Source organism: Oryza sativa, chromosome 7 (genome assembly GCF_034140825.1).
Source record: "Oryza sativa Japonica Group chromosome 7, ASM3414082v1".
Taxonomy (NCBI): domain Eukaryota; kingdom Viridiplantae; phylum Streptophyta; class Magnoliopsida; order Poales; family Poaceae; genus Oryza; species Oryza sativa.
In genome coordinates, this window is record NC_089041.1 from 22,181,372 (window position 1) to 22,199,479 (window position 18,108).

General features: G+C 43.1%; 1 pseudogene; it reads left to right on the forward strand.

Moving 5' to 3' along the window:
• Positions 1-251: 251 nt before the first annotated feature.
• On the forward strand, positions 252-4,258 carry LOC107278215 (mixed-linked glucan synthase 2-like; annotated as a pseudogene).
• The last annotated feature ends 13,850 nt before the right edge of the window (positions 4,259-18,108 follow it).

Here is an 18,108-nt window from a genome sequence, read left to right on the forward strand (position 1 = left end):
ACTCTATCCATCTCATAATATAATAGATTTTTAAGTGATGTGATATATTCTACGATAGTAAATCTGGATAGAGATTTATTGTCCTAAAATATGGTTAAAAATTTTATTTATGAGACAAAGGGAGTAGCAGAGTAGTAGTACTTTGACCGAGACGACATGACTCATGTCGTTAGCCGCGCTATATAAAAGCCGGCTCGGCGTGCAACAGTTCGCCACGGACAAGGAGGAGCTAACGAAGGTGTGTTGCGTGCATGGCGGCCACCGCGGCATCCACGATTTCCTCGGCGGCGGCCGTGACTCGCCGGAATAACGCTGCTCTCCGCGTGGACGCCACCAACGGCGATACCGCGGCCAGAGCCGACGGGCAGAACGAGCGCCGGTCGCCCGCGGCCAAACGGGTGAACGACGACGTCGGCGGCGACGTTTGGGTGGCCGTCGACGAAGCGGACGTGTCAGGGGCCAGCGGCGGCCGGCCGCCGCTGTTCCGGACGTACAAGGTCAAGGGCATCGTCCTTCATCCTTACAGGATCTTGATCCTGGCGCGACTGATCGCCATCGTAGCCTTCTAATTCGCGTGGCGCATACGTCACAAGAACCGCGACGGCGCGTGGCTGTGGACAATGTCCATGGCCGGCGACGTCTGGTTCGGCTTCTCCTGGGTGCTCAACCAGCTCCCCAAACTGAGCCCCATCAAGCGCTTCCCGGACCTCGCCGCCCTCGCTGACCGGCACTCCGACGAGCTCCCCGGCGTCGACGTCTTCGTCACCACCGTCGACCCCGTTGACGAGCCGATCCTCTACACCGTGAACACCATCCTCTCCATCCTCGCCGCCGACTACCCGGTGGACAGGTACGCCTGCTACCTCTCCGACGACGGCGGGACGCTGGTCCACTACGAGGCCATGGTTTGGAGGTCGCCAAGTTCGCCGAGCTGTGGGTGCCCTTCTACCGGAAGCACTGCGTCGAGCCGAGGGCGCCGGAGAGCTACTTCGCGATGAAGACGCAGGCGTAAAGAGGCGGCGTGGCCGGCGAGCTGATGAGCGATCGCCGCCGTGTGCGACGAGAGTACGAGGAGTTCAAGGTCAGGATCGACTCGCTGTTTAGCACCATTCGCAAGCGATCTGACGCGTACAACGCCAAGCATGCCGGTGAAAATGCGACATGGATGGCTGATGGCACACATTGGGCCGGCGCATGGTTTGAACCGGCTGAGAACCACCGGAGAGGGCAACATCAGGTATTTGCGCACTACACATGTTTAATTTCTGTTTACAATCTTGTTCGGAAAAATTGTATTAGAGTGAATGGTTTTTGTGTGTTTCTGACGGAGATGGGTTCTAACCTCTCGGGTGGACCTCCATCCATTTCTTTCATTTCAACCAAATAGTTATGAAAAAAATTCAAATTTTTTCACAAGATAGATTAATATATAACTAGAAAGGTAGCCCATGCATTCGAGCGGGTTTGAATTAGTTTGTTTAAAAGACAAGTTTAACAAAGTTCAGATTAAAAGCAAGATGTTCACCTATTTTTAATTGAATGGACATTGTCTATTTTTTTCTTAACAAACCTCGTGAAACTTTATTTGTTGCATCGAGTCCTTGCTTTAATTGGTTTATATGCATGCAATTTCTTATATTCTTGCATGTAAATATGGAAGAAATATACATATCTTGGACACTGTTTATGAGTTTATCTATGATACATGGGGCTCTTATAGTAATTTTAAGAGAAAAATATAGTCAACGTTGGTCTTAAAATGTAAATTTGATAGGAACAAATATAGCTTTTTAAACTATTTTGAGTGACGTGTACATCTCAGATGTGGAGAAACCCATAAAGTTACTATAAAGGACATGAGCTTAGTGGCTTCATGGATTTATCATTGCCTTTCGCCTCGACATTTATCAAAGAAAAAAATGATTTGTATGAAGAGAAACATAAAAATTAAGAAAATAAGAAATATATAATTAGGACATCAAATCATCTTTATAACTAAGAGAGTAAATTGATTCAATGTTAGCTTGTGGGTTAATGCTCCATTAAATAGTTCTAGGCGTAAAAGCCTAGCAAAAGCTATTTCTGAAAAAGCAGCAAATGAGGTTGAGGTAGCCTCGGCTTCACCACAAATGGCTGCACATTTTGGTTGTATGTAGAAAGGAATGTTTGGATCTTGAGAAAATCATTTATATATATAGTAGTGCAATACATAATTGTTCAAACAATTAAAAAAGATAGATAAATGACCTAGAATTATCATTGTACATAGATTATTGAAAGAACCTGTGTGAAATAATACACATAAATATATTTATATCATTGTTTGCTAATTTTGATATATCTTGGTGGTTTTTTTGGTACATAGAAAAATTGGTCGGATATTTTTATTAGTTAATTTTGTTTTTTTAGCGTGGATGCAATTGTTCCTTTTTCTCCAAAGTATTGGATTTTATTAGTGTTGTTTATTAATAGTTGGCTTGGCATATAATGGTCTAGACAGAAGGGAGAGTCAGATGGGGAGGGAGAGTGTTGTGTACATAGGTGCGTACATATATAATTCTTTTTAAGTCAGATGGGGAGGGAGAGTGTAAATAGGTGCGTACGTAATTTTTTTTTAAGTAGTAAACATGTCAGAATGAGAGGAACATACATTTTTTTTTGTCAATATTAATCTAATGGTGAAAATTTATAATTTGATAACTAGCTATAGAAAATAGGAGAGGGATAGAAAGGAGAGTCGGATGGGGAGGAAACACGTACATAGGTGCGCAGTACATTTCCTATAAACATGCCAAGATGAGGGAACATACATATATATTTGTACAAATTTGTTTTGTTGGAGATAAATCTAATGGTAAAAATTAATAATTTGATGGTTAAAAATATTGGGTCTACCAGTTTAAATGAGAAAACTACGTGGAGGTTTGGGAGCATCACATGCGGAGACGATGACCGGCAGCGATGGTGGTTAGTTCTTCAGCGGTGCGGCTGGCCATCAAAGAGATTAAGATGACTGATACATGTGTGGGGTTGTTATTGGGAAACTGTTTTAAATACTCGGGTGGACGTCCACCCGTTTATTGCATATTATCTAAATAGTTAAGAAAAATTTTCAAAAAAATTGACATGATAGGTTAATATGTAATATATCACTTCACAAACATGCAAGTTCAAATTTAATTTCTAAAAATTGTAACAAAAATAAAAAATTTAACTATGAATATACGTATACTTATTAGAGTTTAATTTGTTATTTTTGTTACAACTTGTAGAAGTCGAATTTGAACTTGCATGTTTGTGAAGTGATATATTACATATTAACCTATCATGTTATTTTTTTTCAATTTTTTTCATTTAGGTGGCACGCAAGAAACGGGTGGACGTCCACCCGAGAAATTAGAATCCATCCTCGGTTGTTATTTCTTTAGTTTTTTCCTCACTGACATATATGGGTCCCATGTGTGCCACGTACGACAAAACCACTATCTAAACAGCGAGGGACTCGATTTGCTCCGGTTTTCGAAGATGGAGGAGGTGTTATACCCAGTATTGCAGCTGAGGGAGGTGATTCAATCAGGAGTAAAAGTTGAGGGAGGTAATGTAGACTTATTCCTTGGCTTGTTGATGAAACAGCTTTCAATTTCAGGCCCAGGTTTATGAACTTACTCCTTACTATATTTTAAAATAAGTACAAATCAAATCCCTTGATAATATTAAGAACAGTTTTATAATAAGATGTGACACCTACGTGGCTCGCGGACTTATCTTCATCGGTCTACATTGAGATTTCATGGCAATGCCAATCAGACAAAAAAATTGGAAATTGGTTGGACCCACACATAAGCTTCTTCAAGGAAAAAAACCCGCAGTAAGCCCCACATCTCACTGATACAATCTCCATCTGCCCTTCTGCCCGGGCTGAGCTCGAGCTCAACCAACACAGCGAGCTGATCCCCTCTATCCTCCACCTCCCTTTCCACACCCCCGTCGCCCACGAGCACCTCTCTATAGAGCTCTACAACGGCGGCGGGGAGAAGTTAGGAAGATGGGTTAATCTACATAGGACGGATGGTTTCGAAGTGTAGTTTCCGTAGCTCCGGGAAAACTCCGACCTACAATAAGATTGTTAAGCTGATGCATCGCTTAACAACAACTGACGCAGACACTATGGGAGGACGACATGGGGCACCGGGGAGAGCGAACTGGAGGAATTCGAGGTGGAAGGGGTGTTGGACAAGCTGCGAGCACGCGGAGATGAGGGCATAAACATAGTACATAGATGGAGTAGATGTTGTCGGGGAGCTAGAGGAGAAATCCGTTAGAGGGCTAGAGGGAGTTGGCGGTGACCTAGAGCATTGGTGTCCCACCCCGATCTGGCACCGCCGTACAACGGCACCTGACACGCGATCTCAGTACCAGTCCCAGGACATAGTGCTGGTACCCACGGTGACAAATATGTATCATTGCAAATCCTTAAAATAAATAGAGGACTTATTTATCTTAACTTAGGTTGCAGCTCAGAACAGCCCAAGAATGCAACTGACGACACGGACGAGGAAACACCAACAACAGCAGCAGCAGCGGAACCAACGAACTAACACCCAATACCACAGGCAACGGCTGAGAACCAGGACGAAACCATATTCTTCACTTCACTTCATCTTCACTTCAAGGCGGAGGAACTATATATATATTTATATAGAGCAAGGGTGAGTACTTTCGTACTCAGCAAGTCACGGGAATTTAGGTGGTTGATGCAGGCTTCAAAGATAAGGCTGTTATTTTACGATCGGTTTTATTTGCAAGCATTTTGACAATCTAAGTGTGTGCTTTCCACAACCAGAGCGAGACAAGTCTCAGCTCGGTCAGGGGTGAGAAGTGACCAAATTTATTTATCAAGATTCGCACAACTCCCAGAGTTGGCCTCAAAGCTGGTTTCCCAAACCCAACCAATTTTCCAAACTTTCAGAGTTAGGTTGTCTCCAAACAACCAATCACTTTCAGGGACTCCCTGTCCCGCTGTCTCCCTGATAGCCACTTGCCTTTCCAAATATCAGGTTTCCCAAACCTTAATTCCTTTTCTTAAAGCAGGGTAAAACGAAAACTACGCTAAGGAATCACCTCACATCCGCCCATGACCGTGGGCACGGCTGTTCGAACAGTTTGTTAACCTCTGCAGAGGGGGTACACTTTACCCACACGACGTTACTAACCTTGGTCACTTAGCCCGTGTGGATCAGACACGTCTGGTGACTTGGGGCTTATAAGGCATTTCGAAAGCTGACACAGGTTCACCATATGCCAACGAGAGGGGCCCCAGACCGACATCAGGTTAGGTCCCAGACCATACTGTGCCAGGAAGCCCGAGGGTTCTCCCCGGCACCACCCCATTGAATCCACATGTCTCTTGGCATCATGGTTCCCCCGATTAGCTAATTACTCAGCCAGGGGTGTCCCATTTCACCCATGTGGTCGCACTTGTCTTATGTTCGGATGAAATTCCAAGGGAAACGGTCCTTAAGTGCAAGAACGGGAAACCGTATTCCCGGTACATCCCCCGGTCCGCGATTTTGGAAATTCATTTTAGTTCGCAAGCACCGACCCAAGTGTCCTTTTTTCCAAGTCTTTTGTAAAACCCCAAGTTTTACCCATCGTTGGATATTTTAAATTTGAGGGGAGGTGTTCCGATGCGTGTGCCCGAAGGCCCGTGCATCGAAGCACAACAGTCGACAAAGGAGGTTTAAGTGTTCAATAATTCAAGGAGGGTAATTGCAGCAATTAGGATTGGGGGCCGGCAGGCTATCTCGCAAGCCGCGGCCGAATTACTTGTGTAAATCCTATTCATGCAATATTTGTGAAAAAGAAATACTTAGATTTAAATTATAGGTGCAATATGATCAAAGGTGACTTGCCTTGCTCAAGGTCTTCACGAAGCTTCACGAATCTTCGAGAAAACCACGATCAACGAAAATCCGGTAACCGCAACTATACGCAAACAATTAAAAACCTACACAAGACCCAAAATAAAGATCCTATTTAGACTAAATAATAGTGCCATTAGATAGATCTCAATTTTATGGAATTACTGGAAGTGGAACGAGATCATTCGGAGTTACGGATCAAGAGATATGAATTTTGGCAGGTCAATTGGTTTTCTGGACAAGGAAATGATTTATCGGAATTTTTCTGGAATACGAGAAATGGTTTATGGAATTTATAGAATAATATTCCCAAGAATATTATTGACATTTCAATGGCATTTGGGACCAAGGGAATGAATTATTGGAATCCCTGGATTAAGAGGAAGGATTTATGGAATTTGGAATAAAGAATTGATTTATGGAACAAGGGAAAAATGATTTATTGAGTTTTCTGGATTAAAGAAATGATTTATTGAATTTGTGGAAAAGAATACTCCCAAGAATATTCTTTAATCTCTCATAGACATGTGGGGCCAATCAAAGGGTGAGGGAGAGGAGCAAGTTGGGGGGGGAGCAAACATGGACTTTAGCTTATGACTGTGGTCTCAGGGTTTAGGGGAGGGAGTACATATAAACTTTGCCTGCTTTTAAGAGGCCGAGGAGGGGATGGGCCGATGGGCCAAGCTCATAAGCACGGGAGAGAGAGGAGGAGGCTGACTAGGTGGCTGACAGGGCAGGCGTGGACTTGGTCAAGCCCATGTGGACTGCCATGCAAGCGCGAGAGAGAGGGAGGCCTGGCTCGCCCAGATCGGACGGCTCACGGCGGCCGAGGGGCACCGGCGAACGGCGGCGAATCGGAGTGAGGCGCGGACACCGGTGGCGAGAGGAGGAGATGGGGAATCGGCTCACCGGCACGGATTAGAGAGAGGAGACACGACGGCGGCCGGCGGTGGCGGCGAAGCTCGCCGGATGTCCGACGTGGATGCGCGAGGGAAGGGCCAAGAACGCGCGGGGTCGAGCTTAGCCGAAACGATTCGGCATTGCGACGCACACGCGACGGCACGGAGACCGATGGTTGCCGGACTTGGGCTCGCGGCGGAGCTCCGCGGCGGCGGAAGGGGGAGAGAGGAGTGGAGTGGCCAAGGCGATGTCCCAGGGAGGCTTCTAGGGACACGGGGAGGGTGATGGCGATGGGATTCGACGAGCGGGGAGCCGACAGCGACGCACGACTGTCTGCGGCGGCGGCGGAAGCAGAGCATCGGCAGGGGCGCGATTTGGAGGACGAACGCACAAACTACCATGTCTCAGTGCTGTTTAGGAGTCGCTAGAGGATGCAGACGAGAGGATTTGGACCAGGAGCTCACCGACGAGCGGGAACGGCGTCGGCAAACGGATGGCGTCGCGGCGAGACAGTCGCGACGGCGGGGCGGCACGACACCGAGAGGGCGCGGCCGGGGAACAAGAGGGGAGTGGTGGCGCCCGGAGCTCCTCGTCATGTGCCCACGCACGCACCGGTTCCTCCGGTGCTCGGCGGCGGACGGCGACGATGAGATCAGGTCGAGCGGCGACAAGGCGGTGACGGTGGTTCGGCGGCAATGGCGCGGTGGGTACGAGGCGAGTGAAAACGAGAGAGGAAGGGATTTGGGGCGGCTTGGGTTTTATAGTGGAGGAATGTCGGTTTGGGAGGGGGAACCGACATAGAGCGGTCGAGCGCTCGGCCGGCGGTCACGGGCGATGCAAGAGCGGCGGACGCCGAGGATGCAAGGAGCGGCGAAGGCGGTGGATCGGGCGGCTGAAATCGAACCACGGGAGCGCAGGCTGGCGCGGTCAAGGTGGGGGCGGCGAGCTGGCGTGCGGCGTCAGCGGTGCTCTGCCTCAGCGCGCAGAGTGACAAGGGTGGAGAGAGAGGGGTCGAGCCCGAGGGAAAAAAGGAAAAGGGGAGGGTGGAAAGGAGGGGTTCGACCATGCTGCTTTGGGGAGGGAGAGAAGGAGGAGGGCGAGCTCTGGCTCCGTGTTTTGGACGCGAGCGCACAGGGGGGGGTGGGGACGACGCGGCAACAGGGCACGGGCGGCGACCGAGCGGCATGGCGCGCGCGCACGGAGCGGCTGGGCGTGGCCGAATTTCGAATGGCGGCGGCGGGAAGTCAGCGCCGGTGGGGGAGCTTCTACGGGAGAGAGAGAGAAACGGAGAGAGAGAGAGAGAGGGAGCGAGGATGAGAAGAGAGTGGGCGATCTCTCTCTCGAGCGCGGCGCACGCGCAACACACGTGCGGAGAGAGGGGAGGGGAGGAACGGCTGAGAGAGGAGATGGGCCGAGGGGAGGGGGATCAGGCCCATCCAAAATTAGAAGGAGGCAAAATAGACTTCTGCAGAGAGATGATTTGGAAGGGATTTGGATTTGGAATGAAATTTCGAATATGATTACTTGGACTCGGGGAAACAGGGAGGAGTCAAGGAATGGATTCAAGGTGGACTCGGTATTTTTGGAATCGGGACAAGTGTTTGGCGAGGATTCAAAGGAGGCGATTGAATTTCGGAATTTGATTTCGGAGACTTGAATTGGAAGAGGAATTTCGATGAGGATGATTTTGATGGCGACGAGAGGGATCAAGGACGGATTTAAACTGAGATCCACGGCACGACTTAGACTCAGCACTCAAAGAACGAAATTTTCGCAATTAGGATTTTGCCGAATTAGTTTTTAACGCCTCACGAAAAGCGGAGCGTTACAACTGGGTAGTGGTAGTTGCCCACCACGGCGGTCGTTGGTGAGAATCGCCCACGGTAGCTTCCGCAACACCTCCTACGTGACCATGGCCATGACTGTCAAAGAAGGAGAGGTGATGCTGAGCCATCTCAATTTGAAGTAAAGGGGAAAGGGATTTGAGGGAAGGCGTTGGAGTGTCAACCTTTGTAAGGACGACGCTCGATCTCCTGAATTTGGCGCTGCAGCTCGACCTCAGCGATGAGGTAGCACAGCATGAGCTCGACAACGAGGCGGTCCAACCCATCCCTCTTCCTCGTCCATCCAATCCTTCTCTACTACCACATATAGTCACCCCTCCTCTTCGGCCAACCACCACCATTGCCGCCTTCCTAGACATGAGTTGACGAGCTCGAGCTCCCAAATTCCCTCGCCTCCATTCTCTCCTCCTCCGCTACACCAATGGATTCCCCTCCCCGTCGGCCACTCACCACTGCTGCCACCTCCCACGGAAGGGCTAGCAAGCTTGAGCTCGCCAGAGCCACCACTGCTGACTCCTCGTCAGGACTTGGGAGAAATGGAGGAGAGGAGAGGAGAGGGGTCGGGAAGGAACCATTTTTTTTAATTCTTTTTTCTAATTGGAGTGCGACATAAGCACCTTGTAGACGCCACGTCGAGTGAAGACTGGATCAATGCGTCCAATAGGTGCCACGTCAACCGAAGTTGTTGTCTATACTACTGAGCGATTCAATCTGCACCAGTTAGGGACTCTCTATTTCTAATTCTGTGGTTAAGAGATATGAATAGAACTCGTCTCACAGTTGAGATATCTAAAGTGGACCTTTTCCAATTAAGGTTTAAGAAAAAAAAACTTATTTGTAACGGGTGTAGTCCCAAATTTCTAATGGTTTGTAACCAGTGTTACAGGCGATGGGTTAGTGCTTCGAGTCCAAATCTCTAATAGTTTCTCAACTGTTAGAGATTAATATATATCAATCGAGAATTTTTACGATGTTTGCAAGCTACGTAGAGATGTTGGGAGGTGGAGACTATTGATTAATAGATGGGTAAGGTACTAAATAAATTAACGGTTTCGCTATTCCACTTACGATTGATTTTTGAGCTTCAGTATCGATTTTTCGTTCGTAGGTTCTTGCATCAAGATTTGTGTTTAGGTAGATCTTGCAGTTACAGCTCAACGCTTTCAAGCTTGACACTATGGTCGCGGTTTATTTTTATAATAGATTGGTCACTGTCAATTCATGAAATAAGTTTTTCAAAAGGATTAAATTGTCAAAATTTTAGAAGCATATAATTCTGAGCCCATTCTCACTCACGCACCAACTCCCATACCTCACTAAAATCCTATTGCACTGTCAATTCTTTTTAATATTAGTTTGCATTTAAATTTTTAAATCCTAATGGTTAGAAGTGTGCGCCTATGACTCTACTACGAGCACACCAACGGTGCTTATCCCCAAAGCACAACTTAGATCATTTTTAAAAAGAATTATATCTATAATTAAACAACACAAGTTATTAAAAAGAGATGCCATAATGTCAATTATAGTAATATAGCTTTCATGTGTCCAATTTTGCTGATGGCAATTGATAAAAACTTTAGATCTCTAACCCCACACCAATTATAAAGTGTGGAATAAAAAGAATGACAGTACTCTGATAGTTGTGGTTGTAGGTGCATAGCTCCATCCATTAAAGGTTCAAATTCTTGTCTTCATAAATATAATGGAGGGTAATTATAAGTTGGTGCAGAGACTAAAAATTATATTTTCTTTGTTATGAAAAAAAAAAGAGTTTAGGAAAGAAGCATACAGCTAATTCGGAGCAATTTGCACTCAATATGGATTTGCTGAAACACTAAAGTACAGACTTACCTTCTTCAGAAAAAAACTTAATTAAACAATTCCACTGGCAAGGTTAGCTGGTTAGGTAAGAGCTGGAATATCTCAGTTACTATCAGTGGGCGAGCTGGTCGTACGAGCCGGAGGCAACAGCGTTGGCTGCTGATTTCTTTTCACCGCTGCGTTGCTATCATCAAGTTGGGCTGTCCACCAGACCACCACCACTCAGCATCGCGTAGCCGATTCTGTCTTTGACCTCTGTTATTAATTTAAATTGTTTTTTGCTCCCCTCTGACCAGCACAGCGTCTAGCTACACTGGTTTCAACTTTCAACTCATTCTTTTGTATACAAAAATACGGCAAATTTTGTCATGATCCGATCAGAGCTCACGTACGTACGTACGCGCTTGATAACATCACCAGAAATTCAGAATTAATTCAGAAAGGACGCACGCGTGCACAGTTTAGGAATGTGCTTCAGTTGCTTGTTCGTGTGCAAGAGTGGACAACACTATATATGTTGCCCCGTACCTTTCGATCAAGCTGTTTTTAATATCCCGATCTGGACTGTTGCTGGTGCAGGGCAACATTTTCTTCTATGAAGATGTGACTTGGCTGCTGCTGCTAGGGGCCGGAGAACCGAGAATCTGTGGTTTCTGTACTCGACTGGTGATTTCTTTGGCGATGGTTTTCTGTCACCAACAGGGAGCTAGGTGGAGTTTTGTCCTTGAGAGGACCGCTACTCGGTTTTTACATATTACAAAATGTTATATTTTTTTCTTAAAAGAATGACAAGATATTTAGTATATTATACATCTTTACAAACATGTAACTTCATATTCCATCTATATGTTATCTTATCTTAACTACTTTAAAAAAATGATAAATTTCCAAACATCACATTGTTTTTCGTTTGTTCGTCCGCTTAGTACGCGCGATCCGATTTTCTTAGTGTACTGGAAAAAAATACCCGTGCGTTGCAACGGGTGAAGGCTATTTTAATCATGTTATTGTTATGCTAGAAAAATGCACGTGCTTCGTTATGGGTAAAGGAACAGTTAAATGCTATAAAGTCTAGAGTTAACATGTATATAGTAATGTTTCAAGATAGATAAATTATTCATTAGGCTAATGATAATCACGATGGATAAAAACACACACTCTCTCTCAACCCTTGTGTGACAAACTGTGATATCATTGCACTGGTAATGGTTAGGTGAATGAAATTTAACCTCAATGATTTATCGAAGCACCTTCATAGTTATCACAAGTGCATATTTGTGCTTGGACAATTAATCCGCTCTACGCGTGTAGGATGTGAATAATGTCCCTAACACATGGTCCCAATGATTGTAGCATTGGAGAAACGGACGTCCGAGCAATGCACCTTTACGTATAAGTAAATAATGAATATTTTGGGAGTTCATTAATTATTTTAAACTACATTTTTATGGCACTTTTATAATCTTTTTTCATAATTGATAATTGCAATAACATTGCATTGATTTATAATCACAATGCAACAGTATACAGCTATGCTCTAACCTACAAAACCTGAACAGTGCCAGCCGTACCATGCCGTTCCTTTTTCTTTTGTAGAAAACCTCTTAGCGTATGATTAATTGAGTTTTATTATTACAAAAATTAAGAAAAAATATCTAGTATTTTATATCAACTTGTATATAGAAAGTTTAAAAAACGCGCTAACAAAGACCGAGATAGAAGGAAAGGATGCATGGTGTGAAGTTTCACACCATGCACATATTCAATTTTCATGTTTTAAAAAAATATCGGTTGGTTCACGTGTTTATACTGATTTTTTTATATAATATAATTATAAGATTTCAGAATCACTAAAAGTCTGTTGAAGAAAGAGGTGCTGAACTTTTGATTTTTCATCCATCGGATGTGCATGGTCCGTGCTAGTGGTTGAGAGAAAAAAAAATACACGCAAATATGATTTGAGAGAGGGAAGGAAAGTAGACTTATTCTAGGGCCTAGGTAAACATATATTTATATTGATTTTTGTGTACATAATCTAATTATTTTTAATTTTCGAATTAAAAACTAATTCATTAGAAGATAAGATTTCATAATAAATAAAAATCTGTATGATTTGAGAGAGGGAAGGAAAGTAGACTTATTCTAGGGCCTAGGTAAACATATATTTATATTGATTTTTGTGTACATAATTTAATTATTTTTAATTTTCGAATTAAAAACTAATTCATTATAAGATAAGATTTCATAATAAATAAAAATCTGTTGAAAAAAGAGAAAAAAAATCGAAGGCAAATATAATTTGACATGAGGGAAGCAAACTGTGCAAGTAATAATAGATGTACAAATGAGAGAAAAATGGGAGTCGAACCCGTGTGGCCGAAATGAAAACTTTCATCCCTCACCAAGTGGGCAGACTACTACATGTGAGAAGTGATTACATGGAAAGTACATATACCGTATCAAACGTGGTTTTGGAGTATGATAAAAAAATGCCCGATCGGGCTGTTAACCGGATTAAATCCGGATTTAGCGAAGCGCGTGGTAATGACGGACGAAAAAAACACCCGGAAACTTTACATATTTTTTAATTACTAGCAAAAATGCCCGTGCGTTGCAACGGGTGAAAAAATTCTAATGATAATATACGTTTTTCATAAATAATCATGTCAATGACAATGTTTGTATTTTAATGAGCGGCTTGTTTTTTACAAACGGTGTTTTTTTCTTGCGCGATTTTCTCAAACCATTCAGAAATGACGCATTTCTTTCTAAAAGATTTTTCTAACATGATCTTTTTGCTTTTTTATTTACAATGAAAACCATATTTTTCTCCATTTTTTGCTTTTCTTTTCTCGTGTGTTTTTTGCCTTTTTTTGCCAATTATTTTCTCGCGTGTTTTTTTGCTTGTTTTTTTTTCAAATGTTATTTTTGTTGCTTTTTTTAAAAACAAGAGAATATAGACGAAATAAAAGCCGTGTAGTAGGTGGCAAAAAATCGATGGATCCTATCCGACTCAGAGCGATTTTTTTAATAGACGGTGTTTTTTTCTTGCGCGGTTTTTTAAAACCATTTGTTAAAATGGCGCGTTTTTTCTAACAGTTTTTTCCTTGCATGTTTTATTTTTTTAAAAAAGTTACCGATGATGGAAATAATTTTCCTCGCGCGTTTTTTTATTTATTTATGGAAGATGGAAAACCTTTTTAGCGAGTTTTTTTCGCTTTTTCTGACTTTTTTCTCACGCGTTTGTTTGAACCGTTTCTATTCTCTCGTGCATTTTTTTTAAAAAATAGTTAGATTATATTAGAGATAGAGAAGAGATATATATTGATTAGAAATTTCGCCCTTTCCATTTTTTTCCTGTGTGCATTTTTTATTTTATACGAACAAGCGTTTTATTTTTTACGAACCATTTTTTTCGCCACTTTCTTATGGAATCGAACAAACTTTTTTAGATTTTTTTTCTGTTTTTTTTCGCCTTTATAGGAATCCGACTTTTTTTCCTGTTTTTAACGGAATCGAATCTAGTATTTTTTTTTCACTTTTTTTTGCCTTTTATAGGAATCAGATTTTTTTTCGTTCGGATCTACGCTTTTTTTTTTGCCACATAGGGGAAACGGAACTTTTGTTGTTGTTGTTTTTCTTTTTTTTTTCAGCTTTCCTTTTTCTTTTTATGCACCTTTCTGTTTTTGTTCTCTCTTTTATTATTATTTTTAACAAAAACGGCCTCAAGTACCTTATTGCAAGATTATAGGAACTCAAATATAAATATAAAAATTATAGGGACTCAAAAGCAAAAGTACAAACCCAAAAATTAAAATCATATAAAAATGGAATGCTCTCGACCTGTAGGTTCTGTTTTATTAAACAGATCTCTAATCCGGCACATCATTTTGTTTCACCAAGATATGTGAGATATCACGGTATAGATTAAGAATCGGATCTATAGTCGGACTTTTTTTCTGTTTCTGAGAGGGAATCGGATAGGAGTCGGACCTTTTTTTTTAGCTTTTTTTTTTACAGACGAAGGAAACATCTTTTATTATTTTTTAAGTAGTAGAGACAGAGACAGATATAGAGATTTTTTTTCGCTTTTTTGACATGGAATCGGATTATTTTTTCGCCCTTTTTTTGGGATCGGACATTTACGGTTTTTTTTCTCGCTCGTCCGTTTTTTTGGGGCGGTTTTTTTGTCGCCCTTTTTCACAGAATCGGACTTTTTTTTTTGCCCTTTTTTATTGGACAGTTACGGTTTTTTTCGCCGGTTTTTTGTCGCCCTTTTTTTCACGGAATCGAATTATTTTTTTCGCCGGACAGTTATGGTTTTTTTTGCCCGGTTTTTTTCCTCGCTCGCCCGGTTTTTTTGACGGACGATGGAAGCATATCTTTTTAAGTAGTAGAGAAGAGATAGAGATATATGGTTTTGATCTCCTGATGTGTGCTGAATAGGACTTGGTACGATTTAAACCAACTCCTGTTCGGTTGATTTACAGCCAATTTGGAGTGTTGATTTTTTTTTCTATAGTCAGATTTTTTTTATGTTATGCTGAACCTTTTTTAGATGGAAACTTGTTTTTTTTGTCATGGTGGGGTATCGAATCGGTTTTCAAAGGCGGTTAATTTTTTTCCGTGTTGAATAGAAATAGGACTTTTTTTTTTGCATTTTTCTGCCCTTTTTTTAAATTTTATGGTACGATAGGAATAGGAATCAGATGATTTTTTGGGGCGCTTCTTTTTTTTTTTTTGCCTTTTTTACGTTTTTTTTGCCGCGTCGGAATCGGTCTTTTTTTGCCGCTTTTTTTTTCTCGCCGCCCTTTTTTTCACCCTTCCTATTTTTTTTCGCGCTGGCCTTTTTTTTTTTTACAGTCGGACTTTTTTTACACGGACGAAGGAAACACTTTGTATTTTTAACAGTTCCGGTTTTTTTCATCCGGTTTTTTTCGACGGTTTTTTGTCGCCATTTTTTTCACAGAATCGAATTATTTTTTTCGCCGGACAGTTATGGTTTTTTTTGGCCCGGTTTTTTTCCTCGCTCGCCCTGTTTTGGTTTTTTTCCTCGCTCGCCCGGTTTTTTTTCGCCGGTTTTTTTGACGGACGATGGAAGCATCTCTTATTTTTTAAGTAGTAGAGACTAGCAAAAGTGCCCGTGCGTTGCACCGGGTGATTACGGAGTGTGTATATTGACCAAAAGTGTTGTTTGGTCTAGCAAAAGTGCCTGTGTGTTACAATGTGAAGCGTACAGATTAGAAAAATATGCAATTAATTAAAATACAAATTCGCTGAAATATTTGGTATTTTTAAGTAGGTATGTGCATAATTAAATAAATTTACAAGTAAAGCAAGTGTGAGAAATAAAATGACATGGTTAAATTTAATTTTTTTTTAAATTCTCCATGATTAGTTACGCTCTTTGAAATTATATTTGAATTTTTCAGAGCTTAATTGTTAATTTTATTAATACAAACGTCATTTAACAATTATTTACTTGGAAAAAAGAAAGAAAATACTTCCTTTTAGGTTTGCTTCGAAATGAACACATTCAATAACTTATAATTGTAATGCTTCTGAAAAAATGAGCACTAAAAAGAAACTTATTCTCTTTTTTTGGCCTGAGGGACCTAAAATAGACTTATTTCCGGCCCTTGCCGGTCGGTCCACGGCCTTTTGTGCACGCGCAAGTGCACTTCCCATCCCAGGCCACAACCTGGGCTTGGGCCAGAAAAGTGGCCTCACTCTCGATCCCTCTTGGGCTGATTTCGGCCTGGACGACACCGATCGTCCGATCTTTAGGGTTTTGATCGGACGGCCGAGCGTCGATATCGGGGAAACAAAACCCCTCCTTCTCCTCAGCTGCCGAAACTCTAGCCCATTTCCCTCCCTCCCATCTCACATCGCCGCCCTCCCCTCCGCGCCCCCGAGCGGCGGCGACGGCGCCCCTCTTCCCGCGAGCGGCGGCGGCGGCGCCCTCCCCCACAACCAACGGCGCGGCGCCCTCTCCCCGAACAACGGCGGCGTGGAGGCGGCTGCGGCCCGGCGGGAGCGGGAGGGGCGGCGGGCCGGACCTCGCCTCCGCCAGATCTGGCGGCATGGAAGCGGCTGTGGTCCGGCGAGGGCAGGAGAGGCGGCGGCGTCGTCTCTTTCTCTCTCTCTCTCTGCATGGTGGGGAGGTGCGGCAGTGGTGGTGGTGGCGGACGTCATGGAACGCCGGTCGGGCCTCGCCTCCGCCAGATCCGACGGTGTGGAGGCAGTTGCAGCCCGGCGGGGGTGGGAGGGGCGGCGGGCCGGACCTCGCCTCCGCCAGATTTGGCGGCATGGAGGCGGCTGCGGTCCGACGGGGGCGGGAGAGGTGGCGGCGTCGTCTCTTTCTCTCTCTCTCTGTGAATGGTGTCGGTTCTCCTGGTGATGCTAACCGAATAGGACTTGGTATAACAGATGGGAGTTTGTTTCCTATTTTTGTGGAATCGGACATATTCTTTTTTTTTCCCGATTTTTCTTTTACCGCGTTGATGAATCGGATTCGTTCCGGTTTTTTTTCACCCGGTTTTTTTGACGGACGATGGAAGCACCTCTTATTTTTTAAGTAGTAGTAGATTAGGTATATATATATAGAGGTATAGATTTTGTCATCGCGCTCATGTACGTCTAGAAGTCTAGGTCCGTCCGGAGTAGGCCATGAGTCCAGCTCCGTCCACAAGCCCAACCTACGTCCTGGAGTGCAGATCTGTCTACGTCGTCTCCTACTCCGCTCTTTTTCACGGGATTTTACAGATATCACTTGCAAGGCAAAATATACAAATATGGGCGCATGCAAGACAAACATTACATATCGGAACATACAAATAGTAGAAACACACAAGAAAAAACATATCGCAGCACAAGACAAAACAAACCGCAAGGCTCTTTCTTTATGACGTCAGTTTACCTTCGATCAGTATCGATTTCACGTTATCATTCAACTGAACTCTAAATGCAGTTACAAGTACATTAGATTTATATAAGTCAAGACATTCTATTAGATTTATAATTACTTAGTGTCCACACAAGCTAGAATTACTGTTTGCATAAATCAGTATTAATAGTTAAAATAACATTATGGGAAGGGTTATGAAATAACTAATACAAATAGAAGAAAAATAAATTTAACTACATATTGTTTATAGTCAAATTTGTTTTTCCCCTACTTATATGTGTTACATTTAAACATACATGTTTATGGAGTAATATATATTAAATTAATTTATACTATTATTTTCTTAAAAGCATTTTTATATGACATGTAAAAATGAGGAACAGACTTCCCACCAAACACTATAATTGTTGCTTACTCCCTCCGTCCAAAAGAAAATTAATTTAGGACTGGATGTGATATATTCTAATACAATAAATCAGAATAGGATGTATCACATTTAATATTATGTTGGTTTTTTATGGGACGAACATAGCAGTAGTTTGTTTAGAAGGACGAGTAGAACGATGCAGAAAGGAAAATGCTCATCTGCACTGCACTGCAGGGGTGGCGGCTTCTTGCCTTCTTGTTGTGTACTACTAGCAGGCTAGCAGCAGTAGTACTTTGACCAGGCAGAGACGACATTATGAAACTCATATGTCGTTTGCCGCGCTAT